Source organism: Rhinoderma darwinii, chromosome 2, assembly GCF_050947455.1.
Source record: "Rhinoderma darwinii isolate aRhiDar2 chromosome 2, aRhiDar2.hap1, whole genome shotgun sequence".
Lineage (NCBI taxonomy): Eukaryota > Metazoa > Chordata > Amphibia > Anura > Rhinodermatidae > Rhinoderma > Rhinoderma darwinii.
This window is the reverse complement of record NC_134688.1, coordinates 114917687-114938225: the sequence shown is the minus strand read 5'-3', so window position 1 is coordinate 114938225 and position 20539 is coordinate 114917687.

The window sequence follows — 20539 nt, the reverse complement described above, 5'->3', positions numbered from 1 at the left end:
GCCCCGCAAAAAACAAGCCCTCATACGGCTATGTCGACGAAAAAATAAAAAAGTTATGGCTTATGGAATGTGGGGAGGAAAAAACAAAAAAGTACAGGGCTAGGCATAAATTATATAAGGGGAGGCAGGGGAGTTGGCGCCATTAACTAGTCAGATAGCGTTTTTGAGTTCCACGCTGCTGACTACTTACCTGATGGAGGCCTTGCTGGTGCAGCTTCGTGCTGCAATTGCTGAGTGGGGGAGGGCGTGGTCGGCGGAAAGGCTGGGGCTGGCCAGCCCTTTGGAGATGGAGCCGGTTGCAGCAGCGGTCGGGAGCGGTGAGCTGATGGGACTTTCTGGTCCGGCGGCGTTGGGTAGTGTGGATCCTCGCTCCTCCCGGGCTCAGGCGGTGATGTTAACCCCTGTGCGGCGGCGGTCCCGTCGGACGCGGCCTCCAGAAAGCCTGAGCCCGGAGGCACTGCCTAGAGTCAGGCACCGGGTACGGAGCCCCTCAAGGGACCCTCCAGTCCGGGTCCCTGCTCCACCACTAGGGTCGGCGGTCTCGGTCTGAGAGGAATCCGAACAGCCGTTCTGACTCTGCGGAGATGGGGGGAAGGACTCCCTTGCCTCTGGGACCGCCCCTCTTCTCCCGTCCTGATGAGAGTAGAGCTGCGGTGGGCTGCTCTGTCGATGCTCCGGTGGGACTGCCCGCCCGACACCTGGAGGTCGGAGGACCTGGACACAGGCGTGCCGTGGTCGGCGGTGACACGACGGTATCCTGGTGGGCGGCGTCCTGCTGGCTGCGTGGAGGTGGCAGCCCTGATCCGTCGGGCGGAGAGGCCCATGTCGTCCTAGATGGCCCGAGATGTTTTCGGAGAGGGCCGTGGCTGCCGGTCGTGTGGCACCTGTCCGGGTCCTGCCGGTCAGGATGCGGCTGGCGACTGGAAGGTTGGTGAAGAAGAGGGACGTCAGGAGGATTCCTTCACCCCGGCTGGTGGGGACACAGCACCTACGCAGCCTGGTGAGTCTATTTCACCCACATTTTCATTACCTGCTATTTTTCAGTCCCCGGGGGTAGAGGGTGGTTCCCAAAGGGGTCCGGCTTTAGATTTGGGCTGTAGTAGTGCTCCTGCATTTGTCGGGCATACCGGGGTGAAGTTCAGGAGTTGCTTGGTTCCATCCAGAAACTTTTAGCGCGCTGTAGGAGGGTTAGTCTGGTTCCCCTGCCCTGTGTGGGTTCCGCCATCGGTAGGGCCTATGGTGGATAGTCATCCCATGGGGGTCGGTTTAGAGGCTAAGGAGGCTGGGGTGGCGGTGTCTGTACAGACTGAGAAGGACAAGGAGGTGGATTGGGTGCGATTAGATGATAAGGCAAAAGGGGAGGTGTATGTTTGCTTTGAGGGCGCGTTGGGTGCGCATTTAAAATCGTAAGTTCAGGAAAAAATTTGGAGGGATGAATATGTGGAGATATTCTCGCTACTCTCCCTTGAAAAATGTAACCTGGATAAAGGGAAGCGTTTTGAGAGCAAAAAAGAGGACGAGGAGAAACGTCGGTACAGGTTGATTCCCCAAACTTTTGCGAATTAGCTTCAGGCGTTTGCCATATTGGCAAGTGTTATTGGGGAGAAGATGCCGGAACATTGTTCCGCCTTCTTCGGGTACATGGACGCTATCGGCTAGGCGCACAGGATTTACGGCGGGCAGACATGGCTGCGCTATGATGAGCAATTCCGTCAGCGTAAGACGGTGCGTCCCAATATCAGGTGGGAAAATAAGGAGGTAGGGTTGTGGTTGCGCATTTTGGCTCCCGTTCGTTTCGGCCAGTCTTTTCAGGAAAGGGCCGATGTTGCCGGCCCCTCTGCAAACACCGGTCAAAGTGCGGCGGCATCTGGAAGAAATCAGGATTTTGTTGGCAATTTAATGAGAACCAATACAAGTTCGGACCTGGATGTAAAAGGGAAAAGATGGAACCGTATCTAAATAGATTTCCTGATAGAACAAGGGTGGTGTTATTGTTAGATGGCTTTTGTTTTGGTTTTCATATCCCCCTTCCCCCCCATGAGGTCCCCTTCTTATTGCGTAATTTGCATTCAGCTCTGCTACATCCAGAGCTGGCTAGGGATAAGTTGAGTAAGGAAGTGTCGTTGGGCAGGATGGCAGGCCCCTTCGCGCATATATCCCTGTTCCCGAACTGGTTGTTTCTTTGTTCGGGGTGGTGCCCAAGAAAGAGACAAATAAGTTTTGGCTTATTCATCCCATATCTCACCCGTGAGGGTTATCGGTTAACTACGGGATTGCTCCTGAACTCTGCTCTGTGGTGTACATGGCTTTTGATGCGGTGGTAGATTGGGTGCGGCGCTACAGCAGGGGCTCGCTAATGTAAAAAACCGACAATGAGCCTGCTTTCCGTCTTCTCCCGGTGCATCCGGATAGCCTGCGTCTATTAGGGTGTTATTCGGACGGGGCTTATTTCGTGGATAGATGCCTCCCGATGGGGTGCTTGATTTCCTGCGCTTATTTTCCTGAATGGGGGATTTGTGACGTGGCGGGTGTCTTGTCAGTCATCCATTACCTTGCCGATTTTTTGTGTGTTGTTCCTGCGGGTTCCCCTTTGTGTGCTGCGCTCGATCGAATGGGTGACTAAACAGTTTGGCATCCCGTTGGCCCCCGAAAAGACGGAAGGGCTGTGCTCGTGCATTGTTTTTGTTGGAATCACGATTGAGTCGGTTAAAATGGAGTGCCGCCTTCCGGGGATAAACTTGAAGCTCTGCGTTCGGACGTTTGTCGGGCCCCTCACCTACGGAAAATTCCTCTTAGAGAGTTGCAGTTTCTTTTGGGCAAGCTTAACTTTGCCTGTCGGATTATGCCCATTGGGCGTTTTTTTTTGCAGGCATCTATCGTGGGCGACGGCAGGCGTTAAGGCCCCCCATTATTTTGTCCGGCTGACTAGGGAACATAGGGTGGATTTAGAGGTTTGGTCCGAGTTCCTACAATTGTATAAAGGGAGGTCACTGATTAGATGTCCCCGGTAGTTGATAGTTTTGACTGGGAGCTCTACCCAGATGCGGCGGGGGGTGTGGGGTTCGGTGCCTTTTGCAAGGGTCAATGGTGCGCGTCGCGGTGGCCCTCGGTGTGGGTCGACAAGGGACTGGTTAGGAACCTTGCTCTCCTGGAACTTTTCCCTATTTTGGTTGCGGTGGAGATTTGGAGCGAGAGGTTTCGAGACAGCAAGGTGCACTTTCATTGTGACAATATGGGGGTGGTATTGGCCATTAATAACGTGTCGGCGTCATTCCCACGGTGGTGCGGTCCTTGTGGCGTTTGGTGTTGCGGTGTTTGTCCCTTAATGCGTGGATAATTGCAGTGCATTTTCCTGGAGTTCAGAATGATATAGCTGATTCTCTTTCTCACTTACAGTGGGATCGGTTTTGCTCGTTGGCTCCGGAGGTGGACGTGGAGGGGACCGCTTTCCCCAAATGGCTATGGGAGTTGGCTTACGAGCCTCAGGACGATTAATCCAATCTTCTCTAGTGCCTGGTACCTGGTCGGATTATGATACAATGTGGAGGGATTGGGAGGTGCGGCTAGCTGGTCTGCCAGGGGGGGCGGATGGATGATGGTTGTGTAGTGGCGTTGCTAGGGTTTTTAGGTCAAGCTTCAGTTGCGGGCTGGTTGGTGTCCAAGGTTAATCATTTTGTGGAACTCCGGGGTTTCCGGGATGTCACAAAGGATTTTTTGGTGGGCCAGGCCCTGAGGGGTTTTCGTAAGGGTAGAGCTTTGCCTGATTGTTGGCGCCCAGTTTCATTTTCATTGTTAGAATGTCTGTGAGGAGTGTTGGAGGGCGTTTGATTTTCGGCTTTTAAAGTGACGTTGTACAGGTTGCCTTTTTTGTGGGCGTTTTTTGGGGCCCTTCGGATAGGGAAGATAGTAGCGCTTAGCACTAAGAGAGCTGGAGGGTTGCGGGCGGAGGACGTGTTGTTGTTGGACAGGAGGGTTGAGTTTTGGATTAGGCATTCCAAGACAGATCAGGGTGGTCGTGGTAAGAGGGTGGTGTTATGGGCTGCTGCGGGGGCTCGGATGTGCCCAGTGGAGTGTTTCTTCCGTTACAGCGCGATACAACTGAGTGTTAGTGGGCAGTATTTATGCCATGCAGACTGCTCTTATTTGTCATGATATCAGTTCACCGGGGTGTTGTGCCGCTATTTGGAGGTATTGGGGTTGGACGGCTTTCTGTTCACACCTCGTTCTTTTCGTATCGGGGCCGCAACGGACACGGTGTCCTGGGGGTTGGGACCTGAGGTGGTTAAGCGTATTGGCAGGTGGGATTCTCGCAGGTTCCAGTCATACGTTCGTCCTCCGTTTTTGTGATTCAGTATTTAAGTATTTGTGCCTGTGTTGTGTTGTTATGTGTTTTTCGCCTTGTCATTCCCCCCCCTCTATTCTCCCCTTTTTTCTGTTGTCACTCCCCTTTTTTGTTCTCATTTTAGATTCCTCTCTACGATTGGTGTGCATACTCGGGCACTCATATGTGCACTGGGGGGCGGTGAGGGCTGACATCCGCCCTAACAGGCGACAGTTGGGGTTCCGACGGTCTGAGGTCTTAGTCCGCTGGCTTGGGTGCAGAGGTATGGTCTGGAGCCGGGTTCTCCCCGACTTCCATCGCTTTGCACAATTGGATAGGGCCCCTGAGATCTTATTGTTGCATGTGGGGGGCAATGATCTGGGTGTTCGCCCCTTTAGGGATGTCAAATATGACCTTCTCCGATTGTGGTCCTGTTTTCCCGGGGTGGTGGTCGTTTGGTTGGAAATTGTTCCTCGTAAGTCCTTGCGGCATGCCCGTTCCGTGTCGCGTCTTAACAAGGCGTGTGTTAAAGTTAACCGGGCGGTTTCCGGGTTCGTGGTGAGGCACGAAGGTGTTTTGGTTCGTCACTATGACTTCGAGGATGGTCAGGGGAATTTTTGGTTGGGCAATGGCATACACCTTAACGCAGTTGGCATTGACCTTTGAGCCCTTCGGATCCAGAAGGGAGTAGGACGTGCTCTGCTGCTGGTTGGGGGCTCTCATACTTGAAGGTTTTCTAAGTATGTTAGTGTGGCGCATTGGGGGTCCTTGGTGTTGGGGGTTAATTGCGTGGGGGGGATTAATCGTGGGTATGGTCCCTCCCAAATTATATAATTGATTGTTGGTCTGGCTCAATTTTGGCTCCTGCTGGGTGGTTTCCCGGGGAGTGGTGTTACTTAAGGACAGCCAACTGCAGTTATGACAGTGCCTCTGAGCCTGTGGGAGACGGCTGGGGGGAAATATTATGCAGATGGGCAAATTTTTGGCGCCAGATTTGTGTAGCTCCAAGGACTCCCCTTTCCCGTTAATTTTTAGATGCTAATTTGTTTATTGTTATTTATGTTTGTTAATAAAAATGGCTGTTGTGGGCAAGATTTAGCCAACCCAATGTGTCTGTGTTTTATGGGATGGGTAATTTGGGGGGGTTTGGCCTCTAAAAGGGGGGTAAAAAAGATATGCTATGGTTCTTGTCCCTAACTGAACAAACTCTACAATCCCAGGGTCGAATACAGGCCGGACACAGGCCGGAGGACTTAGGGTAGGCCAGCATGACCAGGGGTGTAGGTAAGAAGGGGTTAAGGAAGTGTAGGGGAGGAGTAGGAGTCATGTAGGGGGGGAATAACAGGGAGAGTTCTAAGTTATATAAGGGGAGGCAGGGGAGTTGGTCCCTATTTTTTGGTGTTCTTGAATGTTGTTTGTGTGTTTTTGTTTGTGTTGTTTCCTTTTTTGCTGGTTTGCTAGTTTCTTTCTTTTTATTTTTTCACAGATTCATGGACGCTGTGGGGCAGTTGATGCAGAGTCACGGCAGCGTGTTGGCGGATTGGGGGTCCTTGGAGTTGGTGGTAAATTGTGGGGGGGGGGAATCATCGTGGGTATGGTCCCTCCCAAATTATATAATTGATCGGCGGTCTGGCTCAATTTGGGCTCCTGCTTGATGCTGTCCTGGGGAGTGGTGGCCTTAAGGACAGCCAACTGCAGTTATGACGGTGCCCCTGAGCCTGTGGGAGATGGCTGGGGGTAAATATTACGCAGATATGCAAATTTTTGCCGCCAAATTTTTGTAGCTCCAAGGACTCCCCTTTCCCCGTTAATTTTTATATGCTAATTTGTATATTGTTATTTATGTTTGTTAATAAAAATGGCTGCTATGGCCAAGATTTATCCAACCCAATGTGTTTTATGGGATGGGTAAACTGGGGGGGGGGGGGGGGTTTGGCCTCTAAAAGGGGGGTAAAAAAGATGTACTATGGTTCTTGTCCCTAACTGAACGAACTCTACAATCCCAGGCTCATGAAAAAATGAAGATTGGCCGTGTCCTTAAAGGGAACCTTTCACCTCCCCAAACATGTGCAGCTGAGTGCAGTATGCTATAGGAAAGGCTTCACAAACCCTGTCTCACGTAAAATTATTTTTCTAACACCCTCCGTTATTTACATATCGGTGCCGTTCTGTTTGGCGCCCGATATGTAAATAAGCCCCTGAACAGTCAATGGGGCGTTTCTAACTAACTAAAAGGCAAGGAGGCGTGATGTCTCCGCTCTGACACCGTCCAATCAGCTGCAGACAGTGTCTGGTGTGGATAGTGCTGTGTTCTCTCCCACGAGAACACACAGACTTGGTGGTTGTGCTGCAGATAGCGTGCGCGCACCCTCATGCATGAGCGCACGGCCGTTCGCTCACACGGATCGAGAAAAGACGAGGAGGAGAAGCAGAGACGAGGAGAAGAAGGAGACGAGGAGGAGATCTACTACTGGAAGCAAGTCTCAAAATGCCCTATTATGCTAGGACTCTACTGAGACCTTTTATCAGTCTACTTAAAAAAAATTGCTTGAAAATCTTTAAAACATCTCTTGGAAATCACTTCAGCCAAGCAAATGTCCGAGTGATTTTGAAAATGTAGTAGCTACTGCTCATAGAGTGATATGAAAATCATAAAAATCTCTTGAAAACCGCTCATACATGTTTTGGTTACTCAGTGGTAAAAGTCTTACTACAAAACACAGAGAGCCAGATACCTTTTTTCTGTACTATAAAATATAGTAATCTTCAGATACGGGAATGCTTGCTGCCAGCACTAACCTCATTCTAGAGTAACTGTCAGTCTTCTTGCCAGGACTGGTGCTGTCATCTTGTGCGGATTCTCAGTGTTTAGAGAGACACACTTCAGTGCTTCTGTCTGCCACGGCAGGGAAAGACAAAAGTGATGGCTCAAATAAGAGATGTTAGGTATCTGCCTGTGATCTATGCATTGCTTGCTTGGATTGGAATGAAGGAATGGGGATGTAGGGATAGACCAATTGTCAGGATAGCTGAGTGTATTGGACAAGCAAGTTTCTTAACAGTTGGTGGGAAGGATGGCTGTAGGAAAACACATAATGGGCACCATGATCCCTCCTTCCCAGTGTAGTGAATCATAAATGGGTATTGGATACAAGTAAAAGATCATGATATATGATTAATTATTTTATATTTTATTGTTATTTATTAAAATAAAACCAAATTTGGAATATCGTGCCATGACAACCACTATATGGACAAAAGTATGTGGACACACCTCCTAATTATTGAGTTAAGGTGTTTCAGCAACACATATTGCATAGAGGTGCATAAAATCAAGCATGCATCCATGTAATCTCCATAGACAAACATTGCTAGTAGCATGGTTCATACTGAAAATCTCAGTGTCTTTAAACGTGGTAGTGTTATAGGATGCCACCAGCCACAAATTTGTTCATGAAATTTCTGATCTGGAAGATCTGCCCGAGTCAACTGTAAGGGTATGTTCACACGCAGTAGTAAAATACGTCTGAAATTACAGAGCTGTTTTCTCCTGAAAAAGGCTCCTGATTTTCAAAAGTTTTTGTAACTACTCGCGTTTTTCACGGCGTATTTTACGGACGTTATTGGAGTTGTTTTTCAATGTAGTCAATGAAAAACGGCTCCAAAAACATCCCAAGAAGTGATATGCACTTCTTTGACGCGGGCGTCTTTTTACGCGCCATCTTTTGACAGCGACGTGTAAAATTACACCTCGTGGGAATAGAACATCGTAAAACCCATTGAAAGCAATGGGCAGATGTTTGTAGGCGTAATGGAGCAGTTTTTTCAGGCGTAATTCGAGGCGTAAAACGCCCGAATTACGTCTGAAAACGGTGCGTGTGAACATACCCTAAGTGTTTTTATTGTGAAATGGAAACGTCTAGGAATAACAACTGCTCAGCCACAAAACCTCGCCAATCTCGAGAACGCCCGCCACCGTATCCAGACAGATACTGTGCGAAGAGGTGGCCAGGCTTACGGAAACTGCATAGCTCGCTGTGAATGAGAGTTATAGAAACAGCGTAGCCAAGCGAGCTACGTTGTTTTCATAAGCCCAATCACCTCTCCACATTGTCTCTGTCTGAATGAGCCGGCCAGCATCATGGTCGGTGTTCCAGAGCTGGGACTCGCATCAGGAATTTCAGGGCCCCTTACAGCTAAATTTTCTGGGCCCCCCTACCGAGGCACCGCCTGTTAACGGTACTCCGTCCAGCACTATATCATGCTACCCCTTCATTTCTACTTGCTCTCTGAGAATCGTCGACACAGATGTAGTGCAAATCAGAGTATTGCAGCCTTCTCACATTCACTTCATTGTGTGAAGGCTGCAATACTGTGAATCGCCGCTACATCCGTGACGACGATTCACAGTGAGCAAGTAGAAATGAAGAAGAAGCAGCGCTCGGACCGACCCATCAGCTATTGATGGCCTATCCTGAGGATGTAACTACATTGTACTGCGACACACGCCACACAAACGTATTTCGGCCGCAAGTCCCGGACCGAACACACTGCAGGGAGCCGGGCTCCTAGCATCATAGTTATGTACGACGCTAGGAGTCCCTGCCTCGCTGCCAGACAACTGTCCCGTACTGAAAACATGTTTTCAGTATGGGACAGTAGTTCCACGGAGAGGCTGGGACTCCTAGCATCGTACATAACTATGATGCTAGGAGCCCGGCTCCCTGCAGTGTGTTCGGTCCGGGACTGGCGGCCGAAATACGTTCCGTCCTTTACGGACCGAACATGCTCGTGTGAATCCAGCAGCCTCACACAAAAGTTTTGTATTTTTTTAAGCTGGTTCACAGAAAAAAATAATTGCAAATTCTACTGGACCAACTGCCTATTTAGAGACAGGCAGCAGCTCCAGGAGCGACATCATAAGGGTAGGAACACACTAGGCGGATATGCTGAGTAAAACTCCACAGCTTATCCGCCCCGGTAGCCGCAGGGAATTCCGCCAGCAAAACCGCACAAAATAGTGGCGCAGGTTTCGTGAGGCATGTCCGCTGCGGGAATCCTGCAGGGAAAAAAAAGTTTAGACTTGCCCCGGCCGTAGTCTAGGCGACGCGTCTCTCTTCTGTACGAAGCCCGGCCTCCTGGGATGACGCTGTAGACCATGTGACCGCTGCAGCAGTCACATGGGATGAAACGTCATGACAGGAGGCCGGGCTGCGCTAAGAATAGAGGATCGCGTCGCCAGGACTACGGCCGGGGTAAGTCTAAACTTTTTTATAAATTAAAAAAAATACCTTTTTTTTTCTCATTTGTGATTTTTGCGGCAGAAGCGCAGCATTTCCGCAACAGAGGAGCAGCGATTCTGCAGCATAAATTGACTTAAAAAACCACACCGCAGGTCAATTTTTTTTGCAGCGTGTGGATGAGATTTGTTCAAATCTCATCCACTCTGCTGCGACTGTTATATGCTGCGGATTTTCCGCAATAAAACGTGTTGCATAAAATCTGCAGTGTTCACGCCTAGTGTGTTCCTACCCTAACAATAAGGCCCAGTTCACAGAGTTTTTGGGCCTTGATATTGACTCGGACACTGCGTCGGAATCAGGGCCACAAAACATCCAAAACCGCCTCCCATTGATTTAATCTGAAATCAATGGGAGCCAGTCGCGGAAAAAATAAAAAGCGGCATGTCCTTTCTTGCCGCGGTTCCGCCTCTGACCTCCCATCGAAATCAATGGGAGGCAGAAAATGCATTTTTCGCTGCGTTTTTTGTCTGCTGTCCTCAATCGCCGCAGGCAAAAAAACGCAGCAAAAAACGCAGCAAGATAGTGTGGGCAGGTCAAAATCTGACTCAAAATTCTTTAAGGAATATTGAGGCAGATTTTTTCTGCCTGCAAAATACTCTGTGTGAACAGGGCCATACATAATCAGCACTTTGAGAACCTTTACTCACTGTGTCAGAAGAGCTGCTGGCTCCCACTCCAGTCCTCGTTGTCAGGCGATTTCTTCCAGGCGATGTCTTCGGTCCAGACGTCCAGTCCTTCACCTCCAGCCAGGCTCCAGAAATGGCGGGGATCGTAGAACGCCTGCCACCGCGCTACATTTGGACTCCTCCCCCTCTCCTTATGCAGCTAGGCGGAGGAGGAGGCGGAGGAGGAGGAGGCGGAGGAGGAGGAGGTGGAGGAGGACGAGGAGGAGGAGGAGGCGGCTTAGGAGGCGGAGAAGGACGAAGAGGACGAGGCGGAGGAGGACGAGGCGGAGGAGGACGAGGCAGGAGAGGACGAGGCAGAGGAGGAGGAGGACGAGGCGGCGGAGGAGGCGGAGGAGGACGAGGCTTAGGAGGGAGAGGACGAGGCGGAGGAGGACTAGGCGGAGGAGAACGAGGCGGAGGAGGACGAGGCGGAGGAGGACGAGGAGGAGGAGGCGGCTTAGGAGGCGGAGAAGGAAGAAGAGGACGAGGCGGAGGAGGATGAGGCGGAGGAGGAGGAGGACGAGGAAAACGAGGCGGCGGAGGAGGCGGAGGAGGACGAGGCTTAGGAGGCAGAGGAGGAGGCTTAGGAGGACGAGGCGGAGGAGGAGGACGAGGCTTAGGAGGCGGAGGAGGAAGAGGCGGAGGAGGAGGAGGCTTAGGAGGCGGAGGAGGAGGCGGAGGAGGAGGTTTAGGAGGACGAGGCGGAGGAGGACGAGGCTTAGGAGGCGGAGGAGGACGACGAGGCTTAGGAGGACGAGGCTTAGGAGGACGAGGCGGAGGAGGAGGACAAGGCTTAGGAGGCGGAGGAAGAAGAGGCGGAGGAGGACAAGGCTTAGGAGGTGAAGGAAGACGAGGCGGACGAGGCGGCGGAGGAGGAGGAGGAGGCGGAGGAGGACGAGGCTTAGGAGGCGGAGGAGGAGGCTTAGGAGGACGAGGCGGAAGAGGACGAGGCTTAGGAGGCGGAGGAGGCGGAGGAGGACGAGGCTTAGGAGGCGGAGGACGAGGCTTATGAGGACGAGGCTTAGGAGGCGGATGTGGCGGAGGAGGACGAGGCTTAGGAGGCATGTGGCTACTATTCCAAGCTGTTTTCTTCTGCAGAGCGCAACTACTCGATTGGGGATCGGGAGTTACTGGCCATCAAGCTGGCTCTGCAGGAGTGGAGACACCTACTGGAAGGCGCAGTCCATCCTATCCTGGTCTTCACGGATCACAAGAACCTGACCTACCTACAGACGGCCCAGTGGTTGAATCCTCGTCAAGCCAGGTGGTTGTTGTTCTTTGCTCGGTTCCGGTTCGAACTCCACTACCGACCTGCCAACAAGAATGTGAGGGCTGATGCCTTGTCGACGTCGTTTGAAACAGAGGGCACTGTGGAGTCCCCACAGAATATTATTGATCCTTCCTGCTTCTTCTCTGTTAACCCTCTGCAAGTTAGAGACATTCCTCCAGGAAGAACTTCTGTACGTCTGGCAGACAGAGGAAGAATCCTTCACTGGGGTCACAGTTCCAAGCTGGCAGGTCACGCGGGTGCTCGTAAGACCCAGGATCTAATCGCCCACCAGTTCTGGTGGCCCACCCTGCCCAAAGACGTCATGGACTTTATCTCCTCTTGTACGGTATGCGCAGCAAATAAAGTTGCCCACTCCAGACCAGCTGGTCTGCTCCACTGCCTGTGCCCGTTGCTCCCTGGCAGCATGTTGTAATGGACTTTGTCACGGATCTCCCTCCCTCTGCGGGTTTCAGTGTGATCTGGGTGGTGGTGGATTGATTTTCTAAAATGGCTCATTTTGTTCCCTTGACTGGTCTGCCTTCTGCTGCGCGATTGGCCGACCTCTTCATTCAACAGATCTTCCGTCTGCACGGCTTGCCCCTGCATATTGTCTCGGACCGAGGGGTCCAGTTCACCTCGAAGTTTTGGAGAGCACTCTGCGATCTCCTGGGTGTAAAGTTGGACTTCTCTTTGGCCTATCATCCCCAGTCCAATGGGCAAGTCGAGGGGGTTAACCAGATTATGCAGAACTATCTGCGTCACTTTGTTTCCATACTGCATGATGACTGGGTGCAGCTACTCCTGTAGCCAGAGTTCTCCTATAATAACCACACTAGTGAGTCCACCACCTCCAGTCCATTCTTCATCGTCTACGGCCAACATCCTCGTATACCTTTTTCCTGTCTCTACTATGTCCCAGGTGCCTGCAGCTGACTCTACCTTCAGGGACTTTCTGTAAATATAGCAACAGACCCGATCTTCTATCCTGCTGGCGGTGGACCGCATGAAGAGAAAGGCTGATACAAGAAGACGGGCCTCCTCAGTTTCTTCCAGGTACGAAGGTCTGGTTGTCTTCAAAGAATATCCGGCTGAGGGTGCCGTCCTGCAAATTTGCCCCTAGGTTCCTCGGACCCTTCAAAATCCTGCTACAGATGAACCCAGTGTCTTACAAGCTGCGGCTGCCTCCTACCCTCAAGATCCCTAAATCCTTCCATGTCTCCTTGCTGAAGCCCGTGGTCCTTAACCGCTACTCCAGGACTCATAGTTCCGCAATAGTCCCTGGTGACTCGTCCGGGACTTTCGAAGTAATGGAGATTCTGGCCACCAAGAGGGTGGGAGGAAGGACGTTTTATTTAGTGGATTGGAGGGGGTTCGGTCCAGAAGAGAGGTTTTGGGAGCCAGAGGAGAACATCGATGCCCCTGTCCTCATGAGGAAGTTTCTCTCCCGCTCTGGCCCCAAGAAGAGGGGGCGTAAGAGGGGGGATACTGTAATGTCTATGGCCACGGCCCGTCATTCTGACTTACCCCTCGACGGCCGTGGCCATGGACATGTGTGTTCTCTGCTGCATCATCCCCCAGTGAGGCACTGGCACTCACTTCCTGGTATCGAGACTGTCTCCCAGAGAGCGCGCGCGCCCGCCCACGCATGCACGGTCTTAAAGGGCCAGTGCACGCATAATTGTAGGAAGTCTGCAATCAAACTCAGAATGCTACTGGACTATATAAGGCTCTGTCCTCTTGTTCTTTGCCTGAGCGTTGTTCATTACCAAAAGTTTGTCTTGCTAATGGTATTCTATTGTCTTCCAGTTTCCAAGTGTTCCCTGTATCCTGTATCCTGTTTCCCATGCTATCCATATCTAGTACCGTGCTGAGCTGTTGTCATGTTGTGCTGCATTCCACGCCTGTTCCGCTACTCCACGCCTGACGTCTACCTGCCGCCTGGTCCCAGCCTTGCCTGCCTTGCTACTGTCCGAGTTGCCAAAGGTACCCTTTCTGGACTATAGACTCTGTACTATACCTGTTTGGTCAGCTGCCGTCCTGCTACGCAGAACGGTCAGTGGGTCCACACCCTGCATCGTGACACTGTCCCTTTAAGAGCGTGCGCGCACCCTACGGGACACGGCCGAGTGAAGTGGAAGTGAGCTCTGGTGTCTCCTGAGGAGGAGATGCAGGCCAGCGCTCACTGATCCATGGCTGCGGCCGTCAGGAGGTATGTAAACCTAACGGCCTGTGGCCATGGGCATTACAGTATCCCCCCTCTTACGCCCCCTCCTCTTGGGGCCAGAGTGAGAAAGAAACTTCTTCAGGAGGGCAGGAGCATTGAGGTTCTCCTCTGGCTCCCAGGACCTCTCTTCAGGAACAAATCCCTTCCAATCGACCAAATAAAAGGTTCTTCCACCCACTCTCTTGGTGTCCAGGATCTCCTTAATCTCAAATGTATCTGATGAACCGCTGGGAGCCACTGCAGGACTAGGAATCTTGGAGTAGCGGTTCAGGACCACAGGCTTCAGAAGGGAGACATGGAAGGAGTTGGGGATCTTGACGGTAGGAGGCAGCCGAAGCTTGTAGGAGACAGGGTTGATCTGTTGGAAGATCTCGAGGACAGCCAGACCTTGGTACCTGGAGAAAACTGGGGAGGTTTCATGCGGTCCACCGCCAGCAGAATGGAGGATCGGGTCTGCTGCCAGATCTGCAGGAAGTCCCTAAAAGCAGAATCAGCTCTGGGGACTTCGGACATAACGGACACCGGGAGAGGAATTCTTGGGTGTTAGCCGTAGACGATGAAGAACGGTGTATTTCTTGTGGACTCGCTTGTATGATTATTGTACGAGAACTCGGCCCAAGGAAGAAGCTGCACCCAGTCATCATGCTGCTTGGAGAGGAAGTGTCGTAGGTAGTTCTCCATGATTTGATTGATCCTCTTGACTTGACCATTGGACTGAGGTAGGCTGAGGAAAAGTCCAACTTTACATTGAGGAGTGTAACGTCTATGGCCGCGGACCGTCGTTCTGACTTACCCTCTGATGGCCGTGGCCACTGACGTCTGAGTTCTCTGCGGCATCTCCCTCCTGAGAGAAGCCGGCAGTCACTTCCTGGTTCAGTGACTGTCTCCAGCAGGGCGGGCGCAAAGAACAGCGACCACCTGCCCTGAGGAGGGTTCAGCCGTCTGGAGATAGGTGAGATTCTTGTGGTCAGTGAATATCAAGATAGGATGAACTGCTCCGTCTAGTAGATGTCTCCACTCCTCCAGAGCAAATTTGATGGCCAGTAACTAATGATCCCCAATCGAGTAGTTGCGTTCTGCGGAAGAGAAGCGTTTACAGTAATAGTCCCATACCATTGTCTTGCCCTTGGAACCTCTCTGAAACAGGAGTGCACCAGCACCAACAGAGGAGGCGTCCACCTCCAACGAAAACTGTTGAGATGCATCTGGATGATGGAGGATAGAGGCTGACGTGAAGGCACTCTTCTAGCACGGGGCACAGGATACAGGTAGCAGGAGCGGGGAACACTGGGAACTAGGAAACACTAAGGGACCATTTGCAGAGACAAACATAGGTAAAAGACAACAATGCTCAGACAATGCAGGAAGGGGCAGGGCCCTTCTTATAGTATAGGGTGCACATGTGCTAATTTGGTCTTTAATTCAGGTGCGCGCGGTAGCCCTTTAAGAGGGGGCACGAGCGGGATATGGCCGAGTGAAGGGTGAAGTGAGCCGGTCTCCTGAGGAGGAGATGCGATCCATGGCTGTGGCCGTCAGGATGTGAGTAAACCTGACGGCCTGCGGCCATGGGCATTACAGCCTGGACATAGAGGTGGCTGTGGATATTCTGTTTTTAGGCTTTGAAAAGGTGTTTGACACTGTCCCTGAAAGATACAAAACATGCAGCATGAGAAACGCCAAAAACCAGCTTCAGCAGAATCCAAACCTCCGAGAATTGGTAATCAAGACAGCACACGTGTCACGGAAATGCTGGGACATAGACTTCAATGCTCAGAAAAGGAATCGAGCACAGTTTGTGTCCATATAATCTGAAGTTTATCTCTCACATGTTAAAATCGCATACAGAATAGCCGCGAACGCTTTTTGGTATTCAACCGCATTCCTTCATAGGCACCTAATGGATAAATTAAGGTCTATAGGTTGAGTAAAGTATAGTTTGTAATTGGATTAAAAATTTTCTCAAGGACTGTATTCAGAGAGTTGTGGAAAATGATTCCTACTTTGATTGGTCACCAGTTATAAGTGGTGTACCCCAAGGTTCAGTGCTGTGACCAGTATTATTCAACTTATTTATTAATGATATAGATGATGGGATTAATAGCACTATTTCTATTTTCTAAGCTATGTAGTATAGTTAATTCTGTGGAAGATATTCATAATAAATTACAAGCCAACTTGGACACACTGAGTGTTTGGGCATCCATTTGTCAAATAAGATTCAATGTGGATAAAAGAGTCACTTGTAGAAAAGAAACTGGGTGTACTTGTAGATCATATACTAAATAACAGCATGCAATGTCAATCAGCTGCTTCAAAAGCCAGTAGGATACTGTCTTGTACTAAAATAGGCATGGACTCATGTGACAGGGACATCATATTTTCACTTTACAACGCATTAGTGCAGCCTAATCTGGAAAATGCTGTTCAATTCTGGGCACCAGTTCACTGAAAGTATGTATAAATGAACTGTAACAAAAATATGGTGCTGGGGAGTGCTTGCACTGTCCGTAGCAGAGACACGCCCCCTTGCCAGTTCGGCAGACAAAGTACAGGACTGATCTCTCGCAAGAGCTGAAGAGATGAGAGCGCGCATACACGCTGTCCTCTCCACTGCTCTTACCCTGTTCGTAGCAGTGACACGCCCCCTTGCCAGTTCGCCAGAAGACTGATCTTGAAAGATGAAGAGTGGGAGCGTGCGCACGCGCTCGCGCACACTCTCTCCTCTATCCTCGCTGTTGCTGTAACACTGTCCATATCTGATTGGACAGTGTCACAGCAATAGTAACACGCCCCCTTGCCAGTACACGCCCCATTGACAGTTCAGGGGGTTATTTAAATATCGGTCGCCAAATATAACGACAGATATCTAAATAACAGAGGAGGGTAGAATTCTTTTTTAAAGTGCCCCAGGGTTTGTGCAGCTTGCACATGTATGGGGAGGTTAAAGGTTCTCTTTAAGACTTGATTTGATGAATTTGGTGTGAAGGAACTTGAGTGGCCTAACCTCAACCCCATTGAATACCTCTGGGTTGAATTGGAACACCGATTGCAAGCCAGATCTCATTCAACATCAGTGTCTGACCTCACAAGTGCTACCTTGGCTGAATGAGCACAAATTACGACAGACATACTCCAAATTCATGTGGAAAGCCAACCCCGAAAAGTAGAGGCTTTATAGCAGCAAAAAAGTGCCCAAATTTTCTTAATTATACCACCATTCCCCAGTTTGGGATTTCCACTCATGTAACCATAGAGAAGAGGCACTGCAAAGACAGGGTCCTGCTCTGGTGGACTTAATACGACCATATTAAAGATGCCGGACCAACGATGATCAGCTCATCACTGGGCCGTTTCATTGTAAGAAAGTTGTCCCTGCTAGCCAATAAAGCCAACCTATGGGATTTTAATATTAATTACCCAGCATTTATATAGCACCAACACATCTTCAGTGCTGTACAATAAAAACGCTTACTGCTATCCTTGTCCAGTATGAGATTTGCAATCTAATTCCGATCTTTTAAGCACATACTCAGAGAATCAGGATCAGGGCTCATGCATAGTACAGGCAACCTCAGACTGCGTGTGTAGAAATAAATTCCCCTCTGGAAGCAATGCTCCTAGGGTAAAATACGGAGTCCGCTGGAGAATGCCGTCATTTTTTTCTGTCGAGTTTGTGTGGAATCCAACAAATAAACTTCTGTATGGAAGGCATATGGAGTTACAGTAGAGGCCTCATGGACATCTACTGTATGAAAGCCCTAATATAATATGGCTGTGTGCATGAGCCCTAACATACAAACTGGACCTGTTGGATTTGAAACCAGGACTCTATTGATGTAATGCATGATGGTTGAATATCTTCTGAAATTGTTCATGTTGGCCACTACTTTTTTTCCCAGAATTCTTCCAAAAACTACTAAACTGCTCGTTTTTGAGTTTGAAATTGTGACAGATGGCAGGTTTCAATAATGCAACCTCCAAACTACTAGGCTGATCAGATTAGATCCAGCTCTGACTGCCTTTTTGAACCATTTTATTAGATATTGCAAAGGATTTCTTTTGGGAATTCAACACAGAGGAAGAACAAATAAACAAGTAGATATTAATTTTATATACAGCATTGTTTGCACTCGTCTTTTACAAGCCTGGCACACAATGGGAGTTTCCATTATTTTGAAAGATCAATTATTTATTGAACTGTAGTTATTCAGATTTGAATGAATGACTATTAACACCTAATTTTGGAATAGGTAAAAACTGTGTTGTATCCAAATGTAAAAAGTTTATTATTTGGAAGAGAGTGACTAACTATATCATATTCACATTTACAAATGTGGTCAAAGCTCCAGATTTATCTATAGGCACAGTAGACCTGTCTATACGTGGCCCTGAGGGTAAGGGGCCTACTAAGCGAGAAGAAGACACCAAGGGAGGGACAAGGGGAAAGCTGCAGATGGTGCTAGAAGTTGTGAGAAGCGCACTGCACTATGGATGAGGTCTAAAGCGCCATATAGTCTGTGCCTACAGACTGCTATAATGGAAATCCAGTATTTAATGTGGTAAAGTTTGTTAATGTGACTTAGATGAGTTTCTAACTCATATGTGAACCTAAAGAGCAGCCTTAGGGTATGTTCACATGGCCTATTTCGGTCGTTTTTCGGGCCGTAAATGGCCGAAAAATCAGAAGCAGAATGCCTCCAAACATCTGCCCATTGTTTTCAATGGGAAAACAGCATTCTGTTCCGACGGAGCGCTTTTCACAGCTTTTTTTTAAGCATAAAAAAACGGCCGCGAAAAAGAAGTGCAGGACACTTCTTGGGACATTTTTGGAGCCATTTTCCATAGACTCAAGTGAAAAAGCTCCAAAAACGGCTGTAAAAAATGCTGCGAAAAACTCCGCGGAAATCGCGAGTGGCTTCAAAAACTTCTGAAAATCAGGAGCTGTTTTCTCTTGAAAACAGCTACTTCAGGGTATTTCCACATGCTGCAGATTTGTCAGCAACTGAAAAATCCATACTATATAGTTGAATGGGGTTGAGGTGCATCGATTCCTGCAACTCCAATTCAGATGAATGGAACAGTCGCAGAAATTTGGGCAACAAATCTGCTGTGTGCACTAAAGGTGGCCATACACATTAAATAACTGTTGGTTCAATGCACATTCGGCCAACAGTTATTTCTGCAGACTCCCCAGGGGTGGATTGGGCCATTTCCCCAGTAAATATTAACCCCTTCCCGCACCGCGACGTAACTGTACGTCCTGGCAAGGGTTTACTTCCCGCACCAGGACGTACAGTTACTAAACTGTTCCCGTTAAGCACTGTCCCCAACAGCTGACACTTGCCTGTTGCTGGCCAGCTGAGAAACACCGGCGATTTAGGCAATTAACCCATTAAATGTGGCAATCAATAGCGATCGATCCATTTAAGGGGTTTACATCAGATTGGCACCCCCCACAATGTGATCGAGGGGGTGCCGATGGTTGGCATGGCAACTAGAGGCCTAACAATTGCCTTCGGGTCTGCTATATATGGAAGCCTATAGGGACCAGCCTCCATGTTGTATTGAGTAACCTTTTATACGCTCCTAGCACACTGCCAGCTTATAATATTATTTTTAAGGGTCAACCAAGTAAGTCTGTAGTAGTATAACATCAGACCGTCCGGACTGAATACCATTGAAAAATAACAAACTGTGTTCAATGAACGACCCTGACACATACCCCAAGTGCCACCTCTGTCATAGTAGTATAACTACCTATACAAATTACAGTGAAGGAGATTGGTATTTGCTCGCTCCCAGGGCCCCTAAAGAAATCATCACCAAAATACATCACAGGCTATATGAACCAAAAGCTATACCCCGGCAGCAAGTGTTTTGCATAACTGAAAGAGACGAGAGGCTTATAGATGTTTGAAATGAATGTGACAGACTCCTGCTAGAGTCAATGGAGGTTCACGAATGTCAATTGTGTTGAAGAATTTGCTCTTATAATTTGTGGATTGGCAGCATTTTGTCTGTTCTTGATGTTCAAAACAGTGAGCTCCTTAACCCCTTCAAGACCAAGCTATTTTTGACCTTCAGGACCAGAGCCATTTTTTCAAATCTGACATGTGTCACTTTATGTGGTAATAACTCTGGAATGCTTTTACCTATCCAAGCGATTATGAGATTGTTTTCTCGTGACATATTGTACTTTAGGTTAGTGAAAAAATTTGGTCGATAAATTTATTGCTTTTTTGTGAAAAACACCAAAATTTAGAGAAAATTTGAAGAAATTATGATTTTTCTAATTTTAAATGTATCTGCTTGTAAAACAGATAGTAATACCACACAAAATAGTTACTAATTAACATCTCCCACATGTCTACTTTATATTTGCATAGTTTTTTTCACGTCCTTTTATTTTTCTAGGACGTTACAAGGCTTAGAACTTTAGCAGCAATTTCTCATATTTTTAAGAACATTTCAAAAGGCTATTTTTTTCAGGGACGAGTTCAGTTCTGAAGTGGTTTTGAGGGCCTTATATATTAGAAACCCCCATAAAACACCCCATTTTGAAAACTTCACCCCTCAAAGTATTCAAAACAGCATTCAGAAAGTGTTTCAACCCTTTAGGCGTTTCACAGGCATTGAAGGAAAGTAGAGGTGAAATTTACAAATTTCATTTTTTTTTACAAAATTCATTTGTAATAAAAAAATTTCTGTAACACAGAAGGTTTTACCTGAGAAATGCAACTCAATATTTATTGCCCA